A 22,333-nucleotide genomic window follows, 5' to 3' on the forward strand; every position below is an offset into this window, starting at 1 on the left:
TAATCTTTAAAACAGTAGCTCTTTGTCCACTGTAGGTGGTAAAAAGAGAAAGTATTACCTTCATCAGATATCACAGCTTTCATTTTTTCTTATGGTACTGTTTATTGGTGATTAAGGTCTGCTTACTTTCAATTCTAAGCAGGAACTCTATTACTTAGCTTTTAAGAAAAACTCCTTCTCAAAAGCCTGTAAAATAAGATTGAAATCACTGATACACTTTTTTGAAAAGGATTCAGGAAACAGTACTACCGAATATTATAAGCTCAGATGTTGAGGTACTAAACCACAAAAAATATTTTCTTCAACTAGTCACAATGAAATATTTTTTCCAGTGTTGTTTTAAAACATGATATTCCAGATCGACATTAATTATCACTGCTACTAATTTTCTGCAGTATATAATGAAGTAAGGCTTAAGGAAAATTATTGCAGTCTCTAATAGAAATGACTGATATTTTCTGTGAATACTGAAAATAGTCTGTACATTAAGTTTATACTGTCATCAGATCTCTTTTCTTTTTCACCAACAACAGATAAATCCACTGTTGCATTTCATTTTATTTTTAGATGAAAACTAATAGTTGGTAAAGGTACAAACACATGTGCACATTGGAAAGTATATTTTGTGTCTCTCCAAGTGGCAAGAACCATTATTGTATGCTCATTATGCCACATCTGTGGTTCAGACAGGCAGTACATACAATGGATATAGTAACACTTCTGCGTAAGCAACAGCTAGTACTTGTATAAATCCCAAAGGAAATACAATTATTTAACAACATTTGGAAGATTCACCTTCAAATTCACTGTATTTGATAAGCTCTGTAACTACAAACCACTTCAGCTTTACTGGTACATAAAGGTGAAGAATAAGTATGTTTATTTTTAAACTTCAGTTCCTGTTGAAATTGTCAATGACTTTTAAAGGAAGTATTCTGAAGCACCAGAACAATTATTTCAGATATAGAACTTCCAAGTGGAACACATGACTGAAGGAAAGTACCATACCATAAATGCTCTGAAATGACTTCGAGCCAGTCTGCCTGTTTTATCACCACAAATTTCATTTGCCAAGATGCAGTTACTGTATTCACAAAACTGTGCTTATGTTCAGAATCACTAATTCTAATTCACATTTAATTTCAGGAAATCTGAGTTCAAAAGGAGCCTAATCTTTTAACTTCTTTTTTATTGTTTGGCTACACTAGAAAAAAGTGTCAGGTACTCAGAATATCTGCTGCCTTAGCTGTCACTTTGCAGCGAGCTGCAGAAACTGGTTTTCAGAAAACTGCACAAACATTTTAAATCTATTTTTAATTGTTAGCATACTCCCTATAGCTACTCAGTTCAAATTTCAGCCTTAGGTACATGGAAAGAAATGTGACTATTTGGAAGACATTACACAGTCCTTCTATTCCTTCTGCCACACCAATTTCTTTTACCACTTTTGGTGCTTTTGGACTTACTATCACAGCAGCATCATGATGCGAAGTACATGACAGCAAAAACCATCAGAATTAAATTCTCAGCTTAACACCACTTCCTCCTTGCCCTTAGTCCCACATTCCAGAAGCTGTGTCAATGCTTTTCCAGAGATTCTTTGTTCCAGCTGTGGCTAGAGGATCCCTGCCACCCATTCTTCCAGCAAAGGGCTACAGCAGAAAGCTGTGCTGAGTGCAGGCTCATGGAGATGGGGGTGACTTGGCAGAGCCCATGCAAGCGAGCTCATGAAGATGGAGACAGTCCTGCATCACAGGATAAGGCTGGAAAAGGACCTGGCCTCAACGTCCAATAAACTTTGAAGTGGTACAGACAGAAGTCCTTTTCTTCCCCACAAGAAACATGTAGAAGAGATGGTAGGAAGGTCAAGAAAAGTGGTTGTTTTATTTTTTTTTTTTAAATTCTGAATGTTGCTTCTCTTTTTTTTCCACATCTACACATTATACACTTCCGTTATTTCTTCTGTGCCTTCCCACCTCTCTCCTGTCCGAACAACTTCTCCTTTCAGCTTTCTCTTAAATCCCATATTATCCTATTTCTGTCACACTTTCATTTTTCCTTTCAGAGAACCACAGAATTATAGAATCATTTAGACTGGAAAAGACTTTGAGATCATCGAGTCCAACTGCTAACGGAGCACTATGAAGTCCACCGCTATACTGTGTCCCTAGGCGCAATGTTTTTAAACACCTTTTTAAACATCTTTTAAATACCTTCAGGGATGGTGACTCCATCAATGCCCCTGGCAGTCTGTCCCAGTGTTTAACAACCCTTCTGCAGAAGACATTCTTACCAATATCCAATCTAACTCTCCCCTAGTGTAATTTGGGAGCTCATTCTAGTTCTTGTTACTTGGCAGAAGAGACTGATGCCCACCTGAGCACTCACTGGCTCAGGTTCAGCTGCTGTCCACCAATACCCCCAGGTCCTTTTCCACCAGGCAGTTTTTCCAGATGCTCTCCCCCCAGCCTGTAGCATTGCAGGGGTTACTGTGACCTAAGTAGAGGTCATTTGGCTTTCTTTAGCCTTGTACCACTGGCCTCACTCCATGGATCCAGTCCAGATCCCTCTGCAGAACCTTCTGACTTTCCAGTAGATCAACACTTCTGCTCAAACCGTCGGGTGTTCTTGGTCTCCTCAGTCAGATCATGAATAAAAGTATTAAATGTGCCTGACCCCAACACTGAGCCCTGAGGAACACCACCATTGACCAGCTGGATGGAGCTCCTTTCACCAACTCTCTCTAGGCCTGGCCACCTCAACACATTTTTTACACAACGAAGGATACACCTGTCCAAGCCATGAGCAGCAGTGTCTCCAGAATGTTGAGAGAAATGGTGTCAAAGGCTTTATTCATGTCCAGTAGATGATGTGTAGACACATCCACAGCCTTTCCTTCATCCACTACGTGGATCACCCTGTCACAGAGGAACAGGTCAGTCAATCAGGACCTGCCTTTAACAAACCCATGCTAGCTAGGCCCGATTACCTGCACATGCTGTATGAGTCTGTGAGGATCCTCAATATAATATGTTTCATATCCAAACTAAACCTTCCCTGTCACAACTCTGAGGCCACTTCCTTTTGTCCCATCACTTGTTACTTGTGAGACTGGCCCTTACCTCACTCCAACCTCCTTTTAGGTAGCTCTGAAGAGCAATAAGGTCCTCCCTGTTCCTCCTGTTCTCCAGACTAAGCACCCCCAGCTTGCTTTAGCTGCTTCTCATCAGACTTGTCCTTCAGATGCTTCACCAGCTTCGCTGCCTTTCCCTGGACAGGCCCCAGTACCTCAATGTTTGCTTTAAAATGAAGGCCCCAAACCCAAGCCCGGCGCTTGAGACACGGCCTCACTGCTGCCAAGTACAGAGGCACAATCACTGTCCTCATCCTGCTGGCCACACTATTGCTGATACAGGCCTGGAAGCCACTGCCATTCAGGTCAGCTGATGTTCAGACATCTGCGCTCCCTCTGACCCAGTGCTTTCAAGTCTCTTATGCTTATTTTCCAGCACAATTCCTGTATTTTTTAGAGATTCCTTTTTCTGCCTTGTCCCCCAAAACCCCCCTATCCCACTGCCTGGCAACCATCACTTTCGGGGACCGGCTGGGAGAGCAGTTTCCACCCAGCAGTGGCTGCCTGGGACGGTGAGGGAAGGCCTCACTCAGCACAGCGCTGCCCGAGGCCACAGCGCCGCATCCCCAGGGCAGCGCCGCCGAAGCCCGGGCGCAGAATCAGCCCCAGCCCCGGCCCCGGCCCCGCCGCCCCATTCGGTCCGACAGCGCCCGCCCGCCGGCGGCCCCGCCCCTGCGCCTTCCCGCGGGGTGACGCCGCCGCCCCGCGCCGCGGAGGCGGGACCGGGCACGGCGGGTGTTCGTAAGTTCCTTCCCCCCGCGGCGGTGGGGCCGCGGCCCGGGCTGGGGGCGGGCGGCGCCGGGGCGCGGCTGTCCCGCTCCCTGCCCGCCTGCGGAGCCGGCTGGCGGCGCGGGGCCGGGAAGCAAGAGGCGGAGGGGTGGCGGCTCCCGGCGGGGCGGGCGCGTCCTCCGGCCCTCACTCGGTGAGCCCGAGGGGTTCCTCGCCGGAGCTCCGCGCCTGCGGGGCCCTTGGCTCGCCCCGGTACGACACGGCTGGTCTCGCGGCTCGGCCGAACCGCCGGGCGGCGCGGAGGGCTCGGCAGCGTCCCCCGGGCCGCCGAGGTGTGTGCGAGGCCCGCCCAGGAGCGGCGGTGCGGGGCCTGCGGCGCTCGGCCGGGGGCGCCGTGCGAGCTCTGGGCCAGCAGGGCCACCCGAGCCCCGGCCCGGGGGGTGCCAGAGCCCCGGCCCGGGGGTGCCACTGCCCCGCGGGTGCGGAATATGCGAGAGGGCGTGACTGCCGTTGGCGGTGCTGGTGTTGTAATAAAGAAAGGCCGTGTATGACCGGTTCCTACAAGTCACGATGGTTGCCTGTACAGCTCACGCTTTTTCAGTGGTGGCCATAGAGCGTGAGCTCGGTGAGGGGTGACAGTGGGTGCCTCCAGGCTCTGGGGCAGCCTTTGGCTCCCGTGCTGTCCTGGCAGCGTGAGTCAGAGCTGTGCGCCCCGCTCTTGACTCCAGGCCTGAGCGATGTTTCATAACCGTGCTGTTGCTTCCATAAAAGTACAAATACGATGCGCAGCCCTCTCGGGCTCCTCACGGTTTGGAAGGGACTGACGGCCAAAGGCGTTTTGTCCTGTTGCTGCAGAAATGGATGCAGTAAATGGGTGTAGTGTTTGTGTGCGGCTTACTGAGGCCTGTCGGCTTATGAATCCATTGGAACTTTTAATAATGACATCAGGAACAAATCCTGGGTTCCGAGTGATCAGATGTGTCTGGCATAGATAATACAAGGAGGGAAGCATTTTAAAGCCACATAAAAGTTTTTAAAAGACTCTGCAAATGTCTGCAGAGTTGCAGATTTAAAACAATATGAAAGATTGGCTTGTTTCAATTTATTTTGACCAAAAGTCGTACTCTTGTTGGAAGATTTGTCTAGTTCTATACCTAAATTAAAATTGGTGTGGTATGTCTTGTGCTCACTTCTTTTCTTCTTCAACATAACTGTTGTAACTTTTTAATGTGTATTAAAGTCTCAATCAACAGCCTAGCTCTTAAATTCTGTATAGTTAAGCTAATTTTATTCTTGAGTTTTCTCGTACTAATTTATTTGAACCTGTAATATGCCTTTAAAAGTGGTCTTTCATGTTATTATTCCTTAATAAAAAGGAAAGGGGGATAACAGGGTAAACGCACAGCTGCCTTGCTTCACAGTAGTTTATTGCAGTTTCTTTCCCCACAGAACTATTCAGCAGTGAAAATACGGAGCTGTTCTTTTGTTTGTTTTTTCAATAACTTGATTGTAGGTAGTTATTTTTAGTAATGGTTTAAGTCAGTCTTTTTCAAAGTTACTTTTATGTAAAGCAGAATACATCAGAGATGAGTGCATTTTTTTTCTGCTTCAGTAGCTAGAAGAATTGGATTTTTTACATCTTAGAGTTTGTCAAAAGGCAGAAAGGAAAATGGAGAAATAAAGTGTATGACAAGTCATGTATTTAAAATATTTTTCATAATGATCTGTTGTTCTTAGCATTTAATTGTAAAGATATTCTTGGGTAAGGATAACTGGAAGATCAGAAGAAAACCAGCACTATGCAAATGCTTTTAGCTTTTGAGCAGGCTGTTAAAGAAGTAGATTGGGATAGCTGAAGTCATAATTGAAATGTTTTTCAAAGCATTTAATGAAGAAAATACTGGTTTCTTATGTTTCCTGCATCTTATTTGTGAGTGGGAATATCAGAACTAGCAATGATGGGGAGAGCATATATGAGATATTTCTGAATTTCTCACTGAAGCCTTAGAAATGTGTAGTGATTGTCACACATATGTTTTTGATGTACAGGTTCAAGGATTATGTTGTGCTAGGTGGGAGGAGTGTTCTTCATCAGTGACTTGGACTGTTTCAAGCATTTTTATGTGCACAGGTAAAACATTTATAGAAGTGATTTAATGTTTTAAATGTCTGTATGAAACTGGTGATGGTTTTATGTATTTATTTCCACCTAAGGAGGTAGATGGTGTCGGGTCAAAGTGAAATAGCCAAGTGTTGAATTTAGAACTTGGATTGGAAGCTGACTGGAAATACTGCTGCAGTTGCAATTAAAGAAACTTCAGAGTTTTAAAATCAGAAATGTATGAACTTCCATCAATTATTTTAGCAATATTTATTCAGATATTTATTATTGTAAACTCTAGTCTAAAGTCCTGTTAATGTATGGTATACCTCAGAGGAGATGCTGTTGTATTGTGGGTAAACATGTTTTATTAGAATTCTTGTTTATTTACTGCTTCCTAAAATGTTTATCTCTTCTATTATAGATTTTCTGTCCTTTGCTAATATATTTCCCGAGATATTGGAACTTTGTTTTTGTTTGTTTATTTCCTTGAAATAGGAATTAAGATGGATGAAACGTTTCATTGGTCATAGCAGCAGCAGGACAAATAAGGTGGGTATGTTGAAAGATTACAGTAATATCTTTACAGAGTGTTTTAGGTTTTGATTCTGTGTCCATCTGAACACAAAGACAGTTTTTGCCTCTGTGTTTGAGTTGCTGTTTATTTGCCCATTTGAAATTCTTTAAGGTCATTGAGGGTGTACTCCATTGGGCTTGTACTCCAGTGAAACTGATTGTTTTTATAATTTCCATAAAAGATATTAGTGGTTCAGCAGCAGGAAAGTATGTTTTGATGCTCATCCTTATTTGCTGTCAAGACAAGACATGGACTTGATTTGCTAAGACTTAATACTTCATGTTGGTGTTTTAATTCACTTACAGAGATCCAGAACATGTTTTACTTAAAAAGATTTTTTAAAAACAAATTTAAAACATGACCACTTATTTTTACAAGACTAACACTGGCAAATAAGAGAAACAGTGCTGATTGAGTAATAATTGAGCTCTTTCTCATGGAGTATATTTGCATGTTTTTGTCAAAGTTAAATGAATTACAGACTTCTTCACAATGTAACCACCATTAAATTATATTACAGAGATTTTTATTTTTTAATTTTTTTTTTAATTTTAAAAATAAAAACTGTGAGTTGTTTTTTACATCTTGTGCTGATGTAATAAAGAGATTCTTGCTGCCAGCTTAAAAGGGCATTTTGAGAATGCTGTTGTCTTTGTATTGTATTTGTTGGTCTTGTCACCTCATGAAACCACAGAACAACGGGGTCAAAACCATTCTATTCAAATATCATGAAGTGTGATATTTGCTAATTGTGTCTTTGACTTATTGTACTATAGTACTGTATTTTCTGGTATTAGTTTGTCCCTAATTGGCTGATTAAACCTAGTGTCAGCAGTATTCAAGCATTACTTTTTTAAAGGCCTGATTTCATGGGTATTTATAGTGGAATTGAATGTTTTAGGAGAGTTAGTGTGGTTTGTGTAGCAATACATTGTAGTCTGATAACTCTTCCAGTTGATATCAAGAACATAATCAAAACACCATAAACCTCAATGTGGTAGAACTGTGCTGTGTATTGAACAAGGATGTGAAAGGGCATCAATTAAGGAAAGACTGTCTTTGCTTTGTCACTTCGATCTTTTACCATTTTAGGAAAGAATGTTTTCCTCACCTAAACTGTGCACTGTCCTTTTTCTCTTTGGTTCTTTTCTTGCATCTTTTTGAAGGCTGTGCAATACTGGAAGCCTTATTTGAAGGGAAGCTGGCTGGTGTCCTCATGCCAGGAGAAGTTTAGTACTTAGCTGTTAGTTCACCTTGAATTGTTGCACAGATGGAAAGGAAAGAATGTAATCAATAGCTCAGTCCATCTTTCAGAATTGTAATACATTGTGGTCACTCCATTTGTGGTTAACCTTTTATTTTTGCAGAATAATGAGGTTTTTTTTCATGGAATCGTATAAAGAGTAAAATTATGGAGTATTGAATCATAAACATGCTTTTTTTTTTGAAGTGTGACTTTCACTTTTAGAGGCTGCTATAGGATGTTAATTTCTGTGTATGCATCATGTTTCATTCTGTGGCTTAGCAGTTTATTGTTTTTTAGAAAGTGTAAACCCAGGATTGTTGGTTTAGAAAAAGTGTCATGGTTAATGCCAAGAAGAGGTCATGTGGTGAGCTTCAGAGCTGGGCTGTCTCAGCCCTGCTGAAGAGCCTCAGTCACTGCAAGTTGCTGGGGAGACAGGAGTGTTCTTGTGGCTCACTTGGGTATTTGCAGGTCCTAAAAAGATGGAAAGCAGCTTGGATAATTTGTTGGATGGGTAAAGGAGTTGGGGGGAAAGAAACAACTTCTGGGAGATTTACTAGGATCTGTCACAGAAATTGGTTTGGGATATTAGCTTGGTTGTAAGTTACAGTTCCAGGGAATATTTTTGCTGTTCAGGTATGAGTGGCAGAGCAGTCAGAGCTGTGTTCCCCTACTCAGTCTTTTTCATGAAGTCCTTTGATACCAGTAGCTGAATGCTGAAATGTCTGTAGGAATTATTTAATGGTTTTATGTGACCCCAAAGCAGAAACCAACTCGAAAAACCCCTCAAAGGTGCACTATTCAGCTGTGAAGGACAATTGCAAAGGACTGTGTCTCTTCTTTTGGGCCAATACTGTGAAAGTGATGTATGGTGACAAAAAAAATTACAGCTTAGACTGATGTCATTGCTGTTACACCTGTGCTTCTTTGCCACTTCTCTTATATGTATATTTGTGGTTATTTGGGATGAACTGTAGAAAATAGGGATTTTACAAAAAAATTTACTGATTTTATAGTTTTGAGCACACTTCAGTCTTCTGCTGAATGACATAGAACTTAATTTTGGTGGATTTTTTGGCCATGACTGGTTGGCCTCCTAAGGGAGACTGCAGTCTGCTGATTGTGAGGGTGTGTGATCTCACATTTATATCAGGCTGTGTCCTTTCAAAGAATGCTACATACACCAAGGCATGAAGTTCTGACAGTTTTTGCTCTTCTTCAGCTCCATCAAAACAGAACTGCTGGTGGAGCAATAAGGTAGATCCATGTTTTTAGAAAACAGGTTAGTACAGCTGACCTACCCAATGTTGGTTTCTGCTAATCATGTGCAGTGTCCTAAAGATAAAACTATACAACCCCTCAAAATACTGTTAGGGAATGAAAAAGGATCAGTCTATAGAAACCTGCATAGTCCTGTTGTGTATGTAAGCGTAGTACTCTGTGTGTGATGATCAAGCACTTAGAAGTTAGCAGCCTGGCAGTAAATTAATATGGATCTTCACTGGGTTGTGTTGCTTTTGTCATCAGCAGATTTTGAGGCTTTATTGAAGCAGGAAAACAAATCAGTATTGGATTTAGAAAAAAGGAACTGTTCTATATTACAGGACTCAAATGGAGACCACCCAAATGCCTTCAGCTGGTTTCTGTTATTTGCACAAATAGTTTGTTCTTTTAGCAGAGTGTTTAAGAACAGAGAGTCAGGTCAATCGCTCTATTTTGTTTTTCCCTAAACAGCAATATTAAGCAAACTTTACAATATTGTTCATCATTGAGAGAATAAGTCTTACAGATTCTCTTGTTTTTTTTAGCTTCCAGAGAAAAATAGTGATAGGCTGTTGTAATTTCAAATCTTCAAATTATAAATATAATGCATTGTGTTTTTGGAAACTTTTTGTAGTTTTGGCTGGATTGTACCTTGTAATGGCCGGTATAGTATCTATTAGATCTAATGGTATTTAGGAAGTTAATTCAGAGATGTTATATATTTTCCATAGTTCTGGTAGAGTAAGTAGGATGCAGAATATTCTTGTCCTCCATAGTATGATTTATCTCTTTTATTACAGTTTTAGTAAAAAATGCAGCAGACCTACGCTTTGAAAAACTGACTTGTTTTTGTGCCAAAGCACGCTTGGTTCCTTATTGAAGACCTAAAAGCAAACAGTCCTGGGCAGTTACCTTTGCTTAGTGTGTGTTTGTGTTCTCCTGTAAACCAGTGATTTTCTTTCTGGGAGGGTGCCCTGATAGGCAAATGAGAAAGATTTGCAGTCTGTAATTGGTGAGTTACAAAGAATAAATTATGCTGAAGGACAAAAAAGCAAAGACTGCCTGGCCCCAAATGATGTCTTGGCGTGTCAGTAATGCCACATACTCAAAGTAGGGGACTGTGGATTAAAAATCTTGTTTCTTCTCTTTACTTCTCATACCTGTGTTCATACTTGCAATCAAACTAAACAAAGTGTGATGGAGTATAAAATGCTGTGCTAAAAATCAGTATCTTCCTGGCATGCCATCACAGTGGATGTGGTGCTGGATGCCTCTAAAAAGGATGTAGAGAAGAAGGGAATCAGTGAAGAGTCTAAAAAAGGAATCTGTGGGGATGGAAATTGGCTTTTATAAAGATAAATTGGAAAAAAATAAGAGATTGTTTAGCCTTTGAAAGGCAGTGAATATGAAGTAGTATAACGCAAGTACACGGGAAGATGAATGGTTTGAGAAGTAACTCAAAAGCTGTTGATTTTTTGGTTCATGCTCTAAGAATAAGGGGACATTCTGTGAAATTCGGGTGACAAAGTGAAAAAGGAAACTTGAGAGAGGATCTATTTCTTAATAAACTGGTAAGACTGAGCTCTGCAGTCTAGGGATAATTTTAATTTAGAAAAATTCTAATGAAATTGAATGAGTTAGAGTGCAAGAATATTTACACAGGCTCAGGTTACCTTTTCTCCTTAAAGAATATAATCCCTCATCTTTTTGTCACTTGCAAAATTATTTTTTCTATCATGATTTTTAATAAAGCTCATCTAAAAACCGTGTGTTGGTGGTGTAAGTGAAGGAATTAAGTCTGTCCCTAGTTTGTTTATGGGAGAAAGAGTTACAGCATCTCACTAATTTGTTCTCTTTCCCTGTATTGGGTTATATCTAGGTGAGACACCCACTAGGTAATTTATCTAGTTCCTTTTGTAGAGTGCACTGATTTACTTTGTTTCTCTTGTAGATATTGGAGAAGAGGTTTTGGGGATTAATATCAGGCTCCTCATGAAATTGGAAAGAATTTATGTAGGCCAGTTTTTTGTGTGACTTGCTACTTGTGAGACACTGCTCTGTTCAGCTTTGATTTTTCTGTTGCCTGGGCTCGTGCATGAAGTTGGTGTTCCTGCAGTAATTTAATTGGAGTCAGTACACAAGTTTGTTCTGTACCTAGTGATGGAATATTTTGGGAGGATGAAATGAGCTAACGCTGGCCTTCTGTGTCAGCCTGCCAACTCCCAGCAAGTATGTAAAAAGTCATAAAAATAGCAGTGGGGGTATCTTAATTAAATGAGCATGCTTGTCGCTTTGCCAGTCTTTTCTCTGGGCATGGTTCAAGTCCTAGAAACTGTTTGCTTTCAGTCTCTATCAAACTCAAATATAAAACTCTGTGATAAAAGCATCAGGAGTAGTGTTCAACAGGAAAAGACTGCAGAGTAGGCTTTTTCTCATTCCCACTTAAATGCCCTTTTCTCTCTGTTTAGTGCAGGCTGCAGTTTTTACTTTTGGTGTGTTTAGCAGCAGATTGAGTTAAATTTGTTGTATTTGGCTCTAGAGCAGCAAAGAGCAGATGTCATGGAGATGCCATGACAGGAATAAAAAAATACAGAAGGCTTGTGGGAATTTGGGGGTGAGAGGGAAATCTTCCTCCTATTTTTTCCATGCTAGAATCCAGATTATAGCATTTGGAGCTGGCCTGCAGTTCAAAACTTGCTGTGCTGCAAGGGTTGATGCACTGACGCAGACATTCTTTCCCACAGCTCAAATTATGAAAACAGAGTTTATTTATAAAATAAAACATGCCTGTGAAATTATAATTGATACCTTAATTACAGGGAACTTGCCTGAAGCATGGTAACTTAGCAATCCGTGGGACATTTTCCTGGCTTAGAATAGCCACGATTTATACTGAAACATTTTCTCTGCGTGAATCCTAGAAATGGAATTCCCCTGTCAAGGCAGAAAAACTTCTTAACTGAGAGGTACTCTGCCAGGGATGATAAGTCTAAAGTAACAGTCAACTTTTAAACATTATTTAGAGTAGGAACATCTGAAACGTAAACTTTGCTATTCTGGATTGTCACTACTTGAAAAATACATATTTAAAAGCCACTGCTGCATGTTGCCATTCTTTACATAATCAGGTGTGTCCCAGATGTATGTGGGATCCTGGAGAAATTTCTTGCTTTGGATTATTTCTTTTCACTTTTGTACCTTAATGTTATGCTCTGAAAGTCAGTGGTGGCTTCTTCTTTCTTTAAATCTTAACCTCATTGAGGGCCATTTCTGAAAATACCTGGTGCAGTTTGTTAGTTACCAGCCTGATTGCTTGTTTGTCTTTCTTTCTCACATCTTTGTTTTTCATTCACAACCTACTTGCACTGCAAGAGTATATATTGCCACGGTATAGTTTATAGAAACATAAACATGATGTAATTTATGTCATATTTACATAATTTTGATTGCATGTTGCTGTATTTGAAAATTGCCAATTCTCTGTTTTTGTATGTGTAGAATGATGTACTTGATAATTTCTGGAGGAATTTTTTTTTTTTCTGTGAGGAATGAGTTTTATTTACACAGTGATCTAGAGGGGAGAACAGTAATAAATGTACTTTTCCTTGAGATGGTACTCAGTGATGTTGTAATAGTGTTTTAGTAAACCACGTTGACTGCTGCTTTGAGTCTTCTGGTGCTGAAGCTGAAGTCTTGTCTAGCTCTTATAATTTGCTGGGGAGATGAGATTTGAAATAAAAGGAATATATGTTATTATGCATTTAGGAAGGATATGAAGTCTGACTTTGAAAAGCAATTAGCATAGTGGGGTCACTTGAGAGAAGCATCATATGTGTAAGGTATATAATGTGCATGCTCTATTCTCCTTTGTAAAGTGCTGGGCAGAGTGTGCTGCTGTTCAGGTTTGAGAACAAACCTTCCTATGTCTTTTGTTGAAGAAAAATGTCAGTGCACTGCTAAAAGAACACAGGACTAACTTGCCTGTTGGCTGTAGCATGTTGAGGTTCTTGGTTAGACAGCTAGTTTCAGTGACTTGAAAGTGACAGGCTTGGGGATAATTGTGGTCAGAGCTGCTCCAAGAGTATTGAGTGAAGCCTTTTGGACTTCTTTAAAGATAAGGAAGCCAGGTTTGATCAACAGCTGCTGGGAAGGTTTTTCAGACAGTCTAGTCCAGTGCAGGATTTTTCACCTCTGACCAGTTTAGAGCATGTGCTGCCTAAGGTGAGCCGGTAAAACTAACAGTTTTGGTATGTTTGATTAGCATCATTTATGTTTGCCCTGAAGTTAATTTCTTACAGCTATTTTTCACTTGGTTGTCAAATTTCTTTGTGTCAGAAAGACTTTGTGATCACATTAAAAAAAGTTAGGAAAATGGTTATGTTTTGGATTCTGTATTTAAAGAGTGTGTTCTAGAGGATTTAAGTAATTAAGTATTTGTAAGATTTCTTTTACATGATAAGGTTTTACTTCAAAAGAAGCATGAAACTGTAGAGTGTTTTGGCTAGATCAAGGTTGTACCTGTTTTATTTCTCTTTAATGATTTCATGCAAGCATCAAACCTACATTAATGTACTAGCATGGTTTGAAGATAGCTGGGTATAGCTGGGTAGCTCTCTGAGAGCTGGTCTAGGGTGTTACTAAGGTTTAATTGATCTAATTCACTGCAAAAGTTTTGAAACCGTTTTGAAGGTGTTTTTTGCATCTAAAAATCTTCAAATATTTGGTATGAAATATTGCTGCCTATTGGAAAGTGAAATTTCTGTTCAGTTTTGAAAGAAAGCTTTGCTCATGTTCAAGATTAAGGTGGACCAAACCTGCTTTTCTATTTAAATTTTAAAATTATTCTACACTTACAGAAATATAGGTACCTTTGAAAGATTTAGCTGATCAGCAATTTTGAGAAGCATGAAAATTCCTAAGAATAATAATAACGCTAACAAAATTGATGGAAACTCCTGAATATACTACTGGTTTGCTCTGGTTAAGTCTCTTCCTATTCTAGGAAGCTGTTCATTTTGGAAAAGCAAAAAAATAAAAAATATAAAATCTTAGTTATACATTTAGTTCAAACCCATTATTCCACAACTATTATTCCCATAGTTGTGGAATAATGTGTTTTAATTTGACCATCATCAAAAAATGCAAGTCAAGGAAAAAGAATAATGTATTGATGGTAATTTGTAAAGCATCTTTCCCCTAGAAAACAAAATGTAAAAAAATAATTTGTAAAGTGGTCTGTACCTATAGACTATTGCAAGTATTCCATCAGGCGACTAGAACAGGCTTAGTATCCTGAGCCTTATTTAACCCTGAGGGATTTCAGTGATGAGAGATGTAATTAACTTGGGCATGTGAGCCTTTTTTTTGTCAAAGTGGAATTATGTTTTAAAGTGTTCAATAATGAAAACTATTTATTTGAATTCTCTTCATATTATTTCAAACATGAAACACTAGAAAGACCATTTCCAAGATATTAATTAACAATTGCAAAATTAATGAATAAACCTAAAGAATTCATAGGTATTAGTAATGGTTGAGAGAGAAAAGCCATGCTTGTCTGATGGAGGATATTTACAGAGAATGGTTTCAGGTTTTCTTTACTGGCCTCTCTCTCTCCAAGGCTTGTGTGTCACTGGTGTAGTTACCTGATAATTCAGTTTTTGGTAATTATCTTTAGAAAGCTTCTCTGGATTGGGAAGGACAAAATGTTTAATGTGTATACTTGCAGTAAGGAAGGCACTGGGTGGGAATATTAATTCATGTTAGGTTGGCTGATTGTAGATGTCCCCAAAAGAGGAAGTTTTACATTTCTATTCTATTCTATTTCTAGTCATATTACAAATAACGGTATTTAGAAGTATAGTAATTTTCAAAGATAGCATCTTTGGAATTCACTTTTTCATTACAAAGTGGTTTCACAGGCCCAAAATAGGACATTTTTTACTTTAAGGATTTTAAAGTTGATTACATTTCTTTCTAGAAATGAGTGCCTGTAATCTCCCAATTAAAGAGCATTACTTGCAGTGGTACACTAGAATTGTGGAATATCCTGAGTTGGAAGGGGTTTACAAGGATCACTGGGTTCAACTCCTATGAGTTTTCAAATACGAATTCTGCAGAGGTTTCACAAAGAGCAGATGTGGCCAGGTGGAAAATGTCAATTTGCAAAGGAATCCTGTGCAGTGCCCAGTGCTGTGAGCCACAGTGCTGCTGCAGGGTGCAGCAGATGAGTCAGTGGCAGATTCCTCATGAGAGGAATGCTCAGATTCTGACGTGCTGCCTACACTGAGAGGTGCAGGGAACCCTTCCCGTGGCTGTGCCACCAACGCCTTTGCACAGTAATAGCCCTTGTAGGCAGCTCCTGCCTTCTGACAGGCTGCAGTCAGCTCACCTGGCTCAAAATAGCCTGTGGTTTTAAACACATTGAACTGAAAAAAACCACACAGTGTCACTGGGAGTACTTTTGCTTCCCATGTACAAGTCCTTTGAAAATAGGATATCTTGCAACAGTACTGAAATGTTTTTTTCTGACTGATAAACAAACAGAACACAGTTTATCTGCTGTGGATAGATTCATGTTGCATTTATAGCTATTGAAAAGCTAGTGGCTCATCCACTACTGCAGCTTTTTTGGCTAACATCTTGTATGAATATTGTACTGCTAAATCTTTAATCTGCTGTGGAGACAGACAAATTTAGGAGCAGTGACTTTAATCTTTGAAGAACGTGTATTGACTGGGAAAGCTAGTTCAGTTTATTTTTGCAAATCACCAACCCTTAGAAGTGGGATTAAGTTCAGTGCAGGAGAAGATGGAACTTTGTCTCCAGAGTGAGGTCACAGTGCTTGTCTCTTTTCAGCTTCCATCGCAGTAAAAGAATAGAAAATATAATTGTTTCATGTTTCAGTTTTATCTCCTGAAGAATGGGAGTTATGGTTACTTGTGCAGGCTGTAATGTCAGCAATTACTTCTTGTCCTTGTTGGTTCTTTAATGTGCTGTCTCTGCCCTATTTGCATACCTGTAGTTGAAATTCTCATGTGCTGCTTTTGTATTTTCTTCTTTTTTTGTCCTTTGATTTTATTTATTTAGAGATTCCACTGAGCAGGTAGCTGAGTAGACTTCAGCTGTGCAGGAATTGGTTGTGCATATGGCTTTAGTGATGGCAAAATCCCACCCACCTTAGATGTGAAGGCAAGGAAAAGGAAACAAAACTTAATCCAACAGAAGAGATGAGAAAAGAAAGGCTTTGGTAGTAAAGGAAGGTAGAGGGGAACACCTGTGTTACAAGGTTGGAAGGGAAGAAGCTAAAGTGATACACTGGTTTTGGCGCTGCAATGTGTCATGATACTGTTCTGATTTGTAATTTTAAGAACAGCCAAAGAAGTCTGTTGCTTAAATAAGGTAATTCACTGATTCTTTTTTTAATTGTAAAAGTATCTTTTAACCTCATTTTTCAGTAGAGCAGGTAAAACACTAGGACTAATTTTGGAGGAGCATATTTTTGTTTAATGAGGATATGTTTATGGTAATTTTAATCAATAAATTAATAAAAACAGTAGTGCTTGGTTGCTTTATTGCTCATCTCTTATCTGACTGGGGTCATGTACAGCATTCGGTCTTGGTAGATTCTAAGGAATGCTGTTTTCCTTATTGAGTAGCTTAGGAAAAAATCTCTCACTAAAATGGATCCCAGTTCTGTGTGAAGGACAGGAGTGTGATCGCTGTTCACCTTGCAATATCACACTTGAAGGCTTTCTAACCTGCCTGAACTCCAATCAGGTCACTCAAATCCCCCCATGTCCCTAGAGAATAGAGATTGTTTCACCAGCAAATGCATGAAGTATTTTGAGCCCATTCTGCTGAATTATAGGGTTTATTTCAGAATTTGGGAGATTAATTTTTATGAAACAGGTAACTGAGAGAGTTAGCAGTCTTGCTTGAATAATGCCCTACATATTTTCTTGACTAAATAAGAACAAGATATTTGACCATCTTCTAGAGGGAACACTGTTTGGTCAGCATAAATTTAAAAGAAAATTCCAGAAGAGACAACTGACCATTCTTGTGTGTTGTTTGCAGCTTTTTCATGTTTCTTCTGGGCTTTAATTATACTGCATATACATGGCAAGAAGAAAGACCAGGGGTTTTGTTCTTTTCATGTAGGTGTAGCTTTATCACATCGTTGGGAATTTATAATCTGGTAATATGTAGTGTTTTTTCCATTCCTGCATTTTGCAATTGGTTTGTGCAGCCTTATAGTCTGGCAGCTGAGAGCTCACTTTTTCATGATTTCTTTTGGCAGGAAAGGGTTACTGTTCACATTTCCTGTGTAATTCCTTCTGATCTTGCTGGGCTGTAATTACTTTCTTGATGTTAAACATTCCCAGGCTCCTATAACCTTCTAGCCTGCTTGCACTGGCCAAGTTTGTCCCAGGTGATCATGTGGGCGAACCTCCTGTTTTTGAGGATAAAAATCTCTCCTTCCTGTGGAAGATAGGCTACATACTCATTGCTTTGCTCTGCAATCCCAAGAGAAATCTTTTAAAAAATAATAATAAGGTAGCACATCACTCTTTCAGAGTCAGAATTAGCAGCCAAAATACATCACAAATCAAGTGTGTGGGTTAAGAATTTGCTGAATCTTGGTTGAATGACTGCGAGTTCACATTGAAGATTATTTTTTTCTTAATACATTTGGAAAATAGGTTATGATATAAAAAAGATTTTGACTGTAGCTTTTTACTTTTGGCCATATAATTGGCAAATCTTTTTAAGCTTGTTTGAATGTAGAACTACTTAGCTGAGCCTTCAGGAATCTTTTCTTTTGAATTCTTTGCAGTAGCAGCATATTAAAAATAAAAAAACGCAGAATCTTACTCAGTTCTGTCTTTCTTACATAGTTCAGTTATCCTGTGCTTCTTCTGATTTTCAGTTTTAGTATATAAACAATAAACCCAAGGTATTATTTTGTTTTTAAATAGAAGTGACTGTATACTACTGAAAAATGTTGACTTCAGAGGTGTGGGAACTGAAGTGTTCTGTTCTGCAAAGGCACCAAAAGGTTTTCTGTGCTGCTCTTCAGCTTTAAAGTGGAGGAGACACCTGTAAGAATGTGAGTGAAGTTTGTTTTCCATGACCTTTATGCTGTTTTCTCACAGTGCCAAGAAAGATGAAAGGTTGTGATGGCAGGGTTTTTTTGGGTGTGAGGAGTTGTAATGTGCTGATACATTGACATTAGTGAATGTTGGGTTGGTTTGGTTTTTGTTTTTGTTTTTTTTTTTACTGACAATGTCAGAGAAAGTAGTTTGAGGTTCTGTGCTCTGTTGGTTCAAGAAGTAGCCTGAATTTTGATACTTTAGTTAAGAGCAATCTCATTATCTTATTATTGTGTTATACGTAACTTTTCTGTCATAATCCTAGTCTTACTAACTTAATTAGCTGCTTTGTGAAATTCTCAGGCTGCAGGTAATTCTGTTTAGCTGTATTATTGTACTTGCAGCACGGATACTCAGAAGTGTTCCCAGTAACTGACTGAAGTCTTATGAATGTGTAACTGTGAGCTGAATGGGATTATATGGTCATACCTGGAAGAAAATGCTTTGTAGGTAATAAATTGTATCAATTTGAGCCCTTATTTAATTCTCATGCATGCCAATGTCTGTGCGTTACTATATAAATAGAAATTAAAATAGTTTGCATGTGTGTTGTTGACTGTGCTGCTATGCTAGTGAAAGATAGGAAGAATATATTTTAATGAAAATGTATTTAATCTTTTTAGGAAGTCTTAAACTTGATGCCTTAGTTACAATTGCAATGCAGTCAGTATGCTGTCCAGTTCTTAGTTGCATTTTCCATCATGTAACTGGGAATATGGCTGTCAGATCTGTCTGGTTTTGTTGTTGAACCCGATGTTCTTATGGGGTATTATTCAACACAGAGAAATCCAGTCCTGGCATAAAGTATTTATCGAGTAGTTATGTGAAAAAAACCATGAAGCACTAGGTGAGTGTAACTGGTCAGAAAAGGATGCTGCTTGTAATTTCCAGTTACATAGTCATTTTATTGTGGCCTGCTTGTCATCTTCAGATACTTGGGATTTGTTAGAACACTTTGTATGAAGTGAGTTTACCTTTGCATATCCACTTGGTTATGTGTTCAGCATATTGCGAGCATGATAGGCTTCTGTGCAGCAGGGTAATACTTTGGTTAAAGCTTTTTTTTTTCCAAAGCAGCTTTTGACTATAAGTTATGAAAACACTGATGAATTTAGATTTAGTTGAGGGGCAAACCCTCCTGAGGCCTGTTTTCCATCTAACAGGATGTATAGTTCATCTTGCCATTCACTTTACCTGTTTAATTTTGCTTCTGCTTAGATGAAGGCAGAGAAGAATTACTCACTGTTTTGTAATTAAAGGTAACCTGTTTTGAATTTGTTTTGTAAAATACTTGGAATGTAACCAACCAGACTCTCTATTATGAATTTCACCTTCATGGTGGAAAGTGCCCTGAGTGGTAATGAATTTTCTTCCATGAAAAATTTGTGGTTTCAGAGTCTATGTGAATTGCCTCTTGCTTTTTGTGTAGAAGTCACGTACAGGATGTAAGGTGGTTCTGTTTATCCTTTGTGTGTGTGTCCATGTTGATCTAGTGATTTAACATAAAACTCTTGTGGACTTCCACGTCTGTAATGTACTAGAGGCAAGGTGATGCATATAGTTGTGGAGCAGGGAAGAATTGGACCTAACCTTAAGTGTATTTAGTGTAGAGAAAGAAGCTCTGGTTTTAACAAGCTGCTATAGAAATAACGAATGATTTGAATTAGGAGAGCTTTTAAGCTTTCAGACAATGCAGACAAATGTATTTTTATATTCAGAGTTGTTCTCTCTTAGGGAGGACATGTAAATTACTGTTGTGACAAAATGCATAAATGTGTCTAGGATTTGATAGTAATTAATTCATTTTACTTATCTAAGGATAGATTAAGTGCCTCGGTTTGGAACTGGCTATAAAAAGTAACATGTAAACAAATTTAACACATATCCGGTGTAACAGCACGTTTGGTAGAACTGAAGGCGCTTTGTTTTCAAATGCAGTGGTTTCTCACTTTCAGTGTTCACAAGCTGTTCAGTCACAGAGCTCCTCTGGACTGTATTTTTAAGGGCACATTTACCTCCATGGCTTTTATTGACTTGAACTCTATATGACAGAGTCTTAAGTACTGCTAAAATGTTGATGAATTATGTTGCTTCCCATTGGTGCATAGAAAGAATCACAGAATATCCTGAGTTGGGAGGGTCCCACAAGGATCATCAAAGTCCAGCTCCTGGGCCTTCACAGGGTAGCCCCAAGAGTCACACCCTGTGCCTGAGAGCATTGTCCAAACACTTCTTCACCTCTGGCAGGCTCGGTGCTGTGAACATTTCCCTGGAGAGCCTGTTCCAGTGCCCAGTCACCCTCTGGGTGAAGAACCGTTACTAATATTGAGCCTAAACCTTCCATGACACACCTTCAGGCCATTCCCTAAGGTCCTGTCGCTGGTCACCAGAGAGAAGAGATCAGTGCCTGTCCCTCCCCTTATCTTTATGAGGAAACTGTAGACTGCAGTGAGGTCTCCCTTCAGTCTCTCCAGACCAAGCGACCTCAGCCACTCCTCACACGGCTTCCCCTCAAGGCCCTTCACATTTTGGTAAAGCATCCTTTTTACGCTTTATAACAACTTTGTCTTTCTTGTATTGTAGTGCTCAAAACGGCAGAGGCTTCAAGGGCAGGCTGGGCCAGTGCAGAGTGGAGAGGGACAATGCCCTCCCTTGCCCAGCTGGCCATGCTGTGCCTGGTGCACTCCAGGGAGGCCCTGCAGAGAGATCTCAGCAGATTCGAGGTCTGGGTAACCACCAGCCACATGAAAGTCAAAAGGCAAAGTGCTGAATTCTTTTCCTGGGATGAGGCAACCCTGGATGTATGGACAGACTGGGCAATGAGAGCTGGAGAGCTGTGCTACTGAAAGGGACCTGGGGTCCTGGTCCATGGCAAGCTGAACCTGAGCCAGCAGTGCCCTGGCAGCCAGGAGGGCCAACCCTGTCCTGGGAGGCATCAGGCACAGCGTGGCCAGCAGGGCAAGGGAGGGATTGTCCTGCTCTGCTCTGCACTGGAGCAGCCTCACCTTGAGTGCTGGGGGCAGGTCTGGGTGCCCCCAGATACAAAACTGTCAGAAAGCATAAAAAGGAGAGCCACAAAGATGGAGCAGGGCCTTGAAGGGAAGTCTTGTGAGGAGCAGCTGAGAGCACTTGGTCTGTTCTGCCTGGGTGAGAGGACACTGAGGGGAGACCTCACTGCAGTCTGGTGAGGGGAAGAGGAGAGACAGGCACTGATCTCTGCTCTGGTGACCAGTGACAGGACATGAGGGAATGGCCTGAGGTTGTGTCAGGGTAGGTTTAGGTTGGATATCCAGAAAAGGTTCTTCACCCAGAGGGTGGCTGGGCACTGGGACAGGCTCCCCAGGGCAGTGGTCACAGCACCGAGCCCAATGGAATTCAAGAAGTGTTTGTACAATGCTCTCAGGCACAGAGTGCCTTGGGGGTGGTGCTGTGCAGGGCCAGGAGTTGGACTTCTGCTCATTGTTGGTCCCTTCCAACTCAGGGACTGATTCTGTGATTCTGTATTTTTAAGTCTTTTTAATTTTATGATTTTAGATTAGCAGTCAGGAAAACAGAGAACCTTACAAGGTATTTAGCAATTTGAAAGATGTTAGGAAACAGAATACACTATATCCTTATTATCCTTATTATATGTTTCTTCTGTAGAAAAAGAGTCCTGTTCTTGTCATCTGCTCTCATGCTATAAGTAATGTTATGTTTTGTCATCTGGTAAATGTATATATATTGTCTAAATTTTTTACTTTTTGGAGGCTTCTTCTAAAATTTCCATCCAAAACTTTACATTTCAGAAACTTAAGCTCAGTTCTTACATCTGTATAAAATTAATTTCGCTTCCAGTCTGGGAATTTTCATGGTACTTGAATACTGTAGGTGCTACAGCTATTGCAGTCAACAGTTTTAAAAATGCTTGCAAATTAAATACATATATAGCCAGAAGTCCTGAAAAAATATTTACTTATGTATCTTTGAAGGTAACTGTCATCAATGGAAATACTTATGTTTTTAGATTCATCACAGGACTGTGGGTTTGAGGGGAACTCTTTGTCACTGCAATTTTGTGTTTCATTTTTAAGGTTAATTCAGTTCTGACTTGTGGCATGATCATTGACATTTACATGGTATGGGCCATGAG

General features: G+C 40.0%; 1 protein-coding gene across 10 annotated transcripts in view; it reads left to right on the plus strand.

Moving 5' to 3' along the window:
* Positions 1 to 3,827: 3,827 nt before the first annotated feature.
* Positions 3,828 to 22,333, plus strand: part of ZNF438 (zinc finger protein 438) — a 52,907-nt gene continuing 34,401 nt past the window's right edge. For 4 of the 10 annotated variants that reach the window (XM_064704012.1, XM_064704021.1, XM_064704020.1 and 1 more), the window contains exons 1-3: positions 3,828 to 3,874; positions 5,912 to 5,993; positions 6,462 to 6,515. The gene's annotated coding sequence lies outside the window, so the exon portion shown is untranslated. Of the gene's footprint in view, positions 3,875 to 3,914; positions 4,056 to 4,093; positions 4,195 to 5,353; positions 5,372 to 5,911; positions 5,994 to 6,461; positions 6,516 to 18,122; positions 18,159 to 22,333 lie in introns of those variants that run through there. The other 6 variants (XM_064704016.1, XM_064704013.1, XM_064704014.1 and 3 more) reach the window with 6 other exon arrangements.

This window comes from Zonotrichia leucophrys, chromosome 2, assembly GCF_028769735.1.
Source record: "Zonotrichia leucophrys gambelii isolate GWCS_2022_RI chromosome 2, RI_Zleu_2.0, whole genome shotgun sequence".
In the NCBI taxonomy this organism is placed as follows: domain Eukaryota; kingdom Metazoa; phylum Chordata; class Aves; order Passeriformes; family Passerellidae; genus Zonotrichia; species Zonotrichia leucophrys.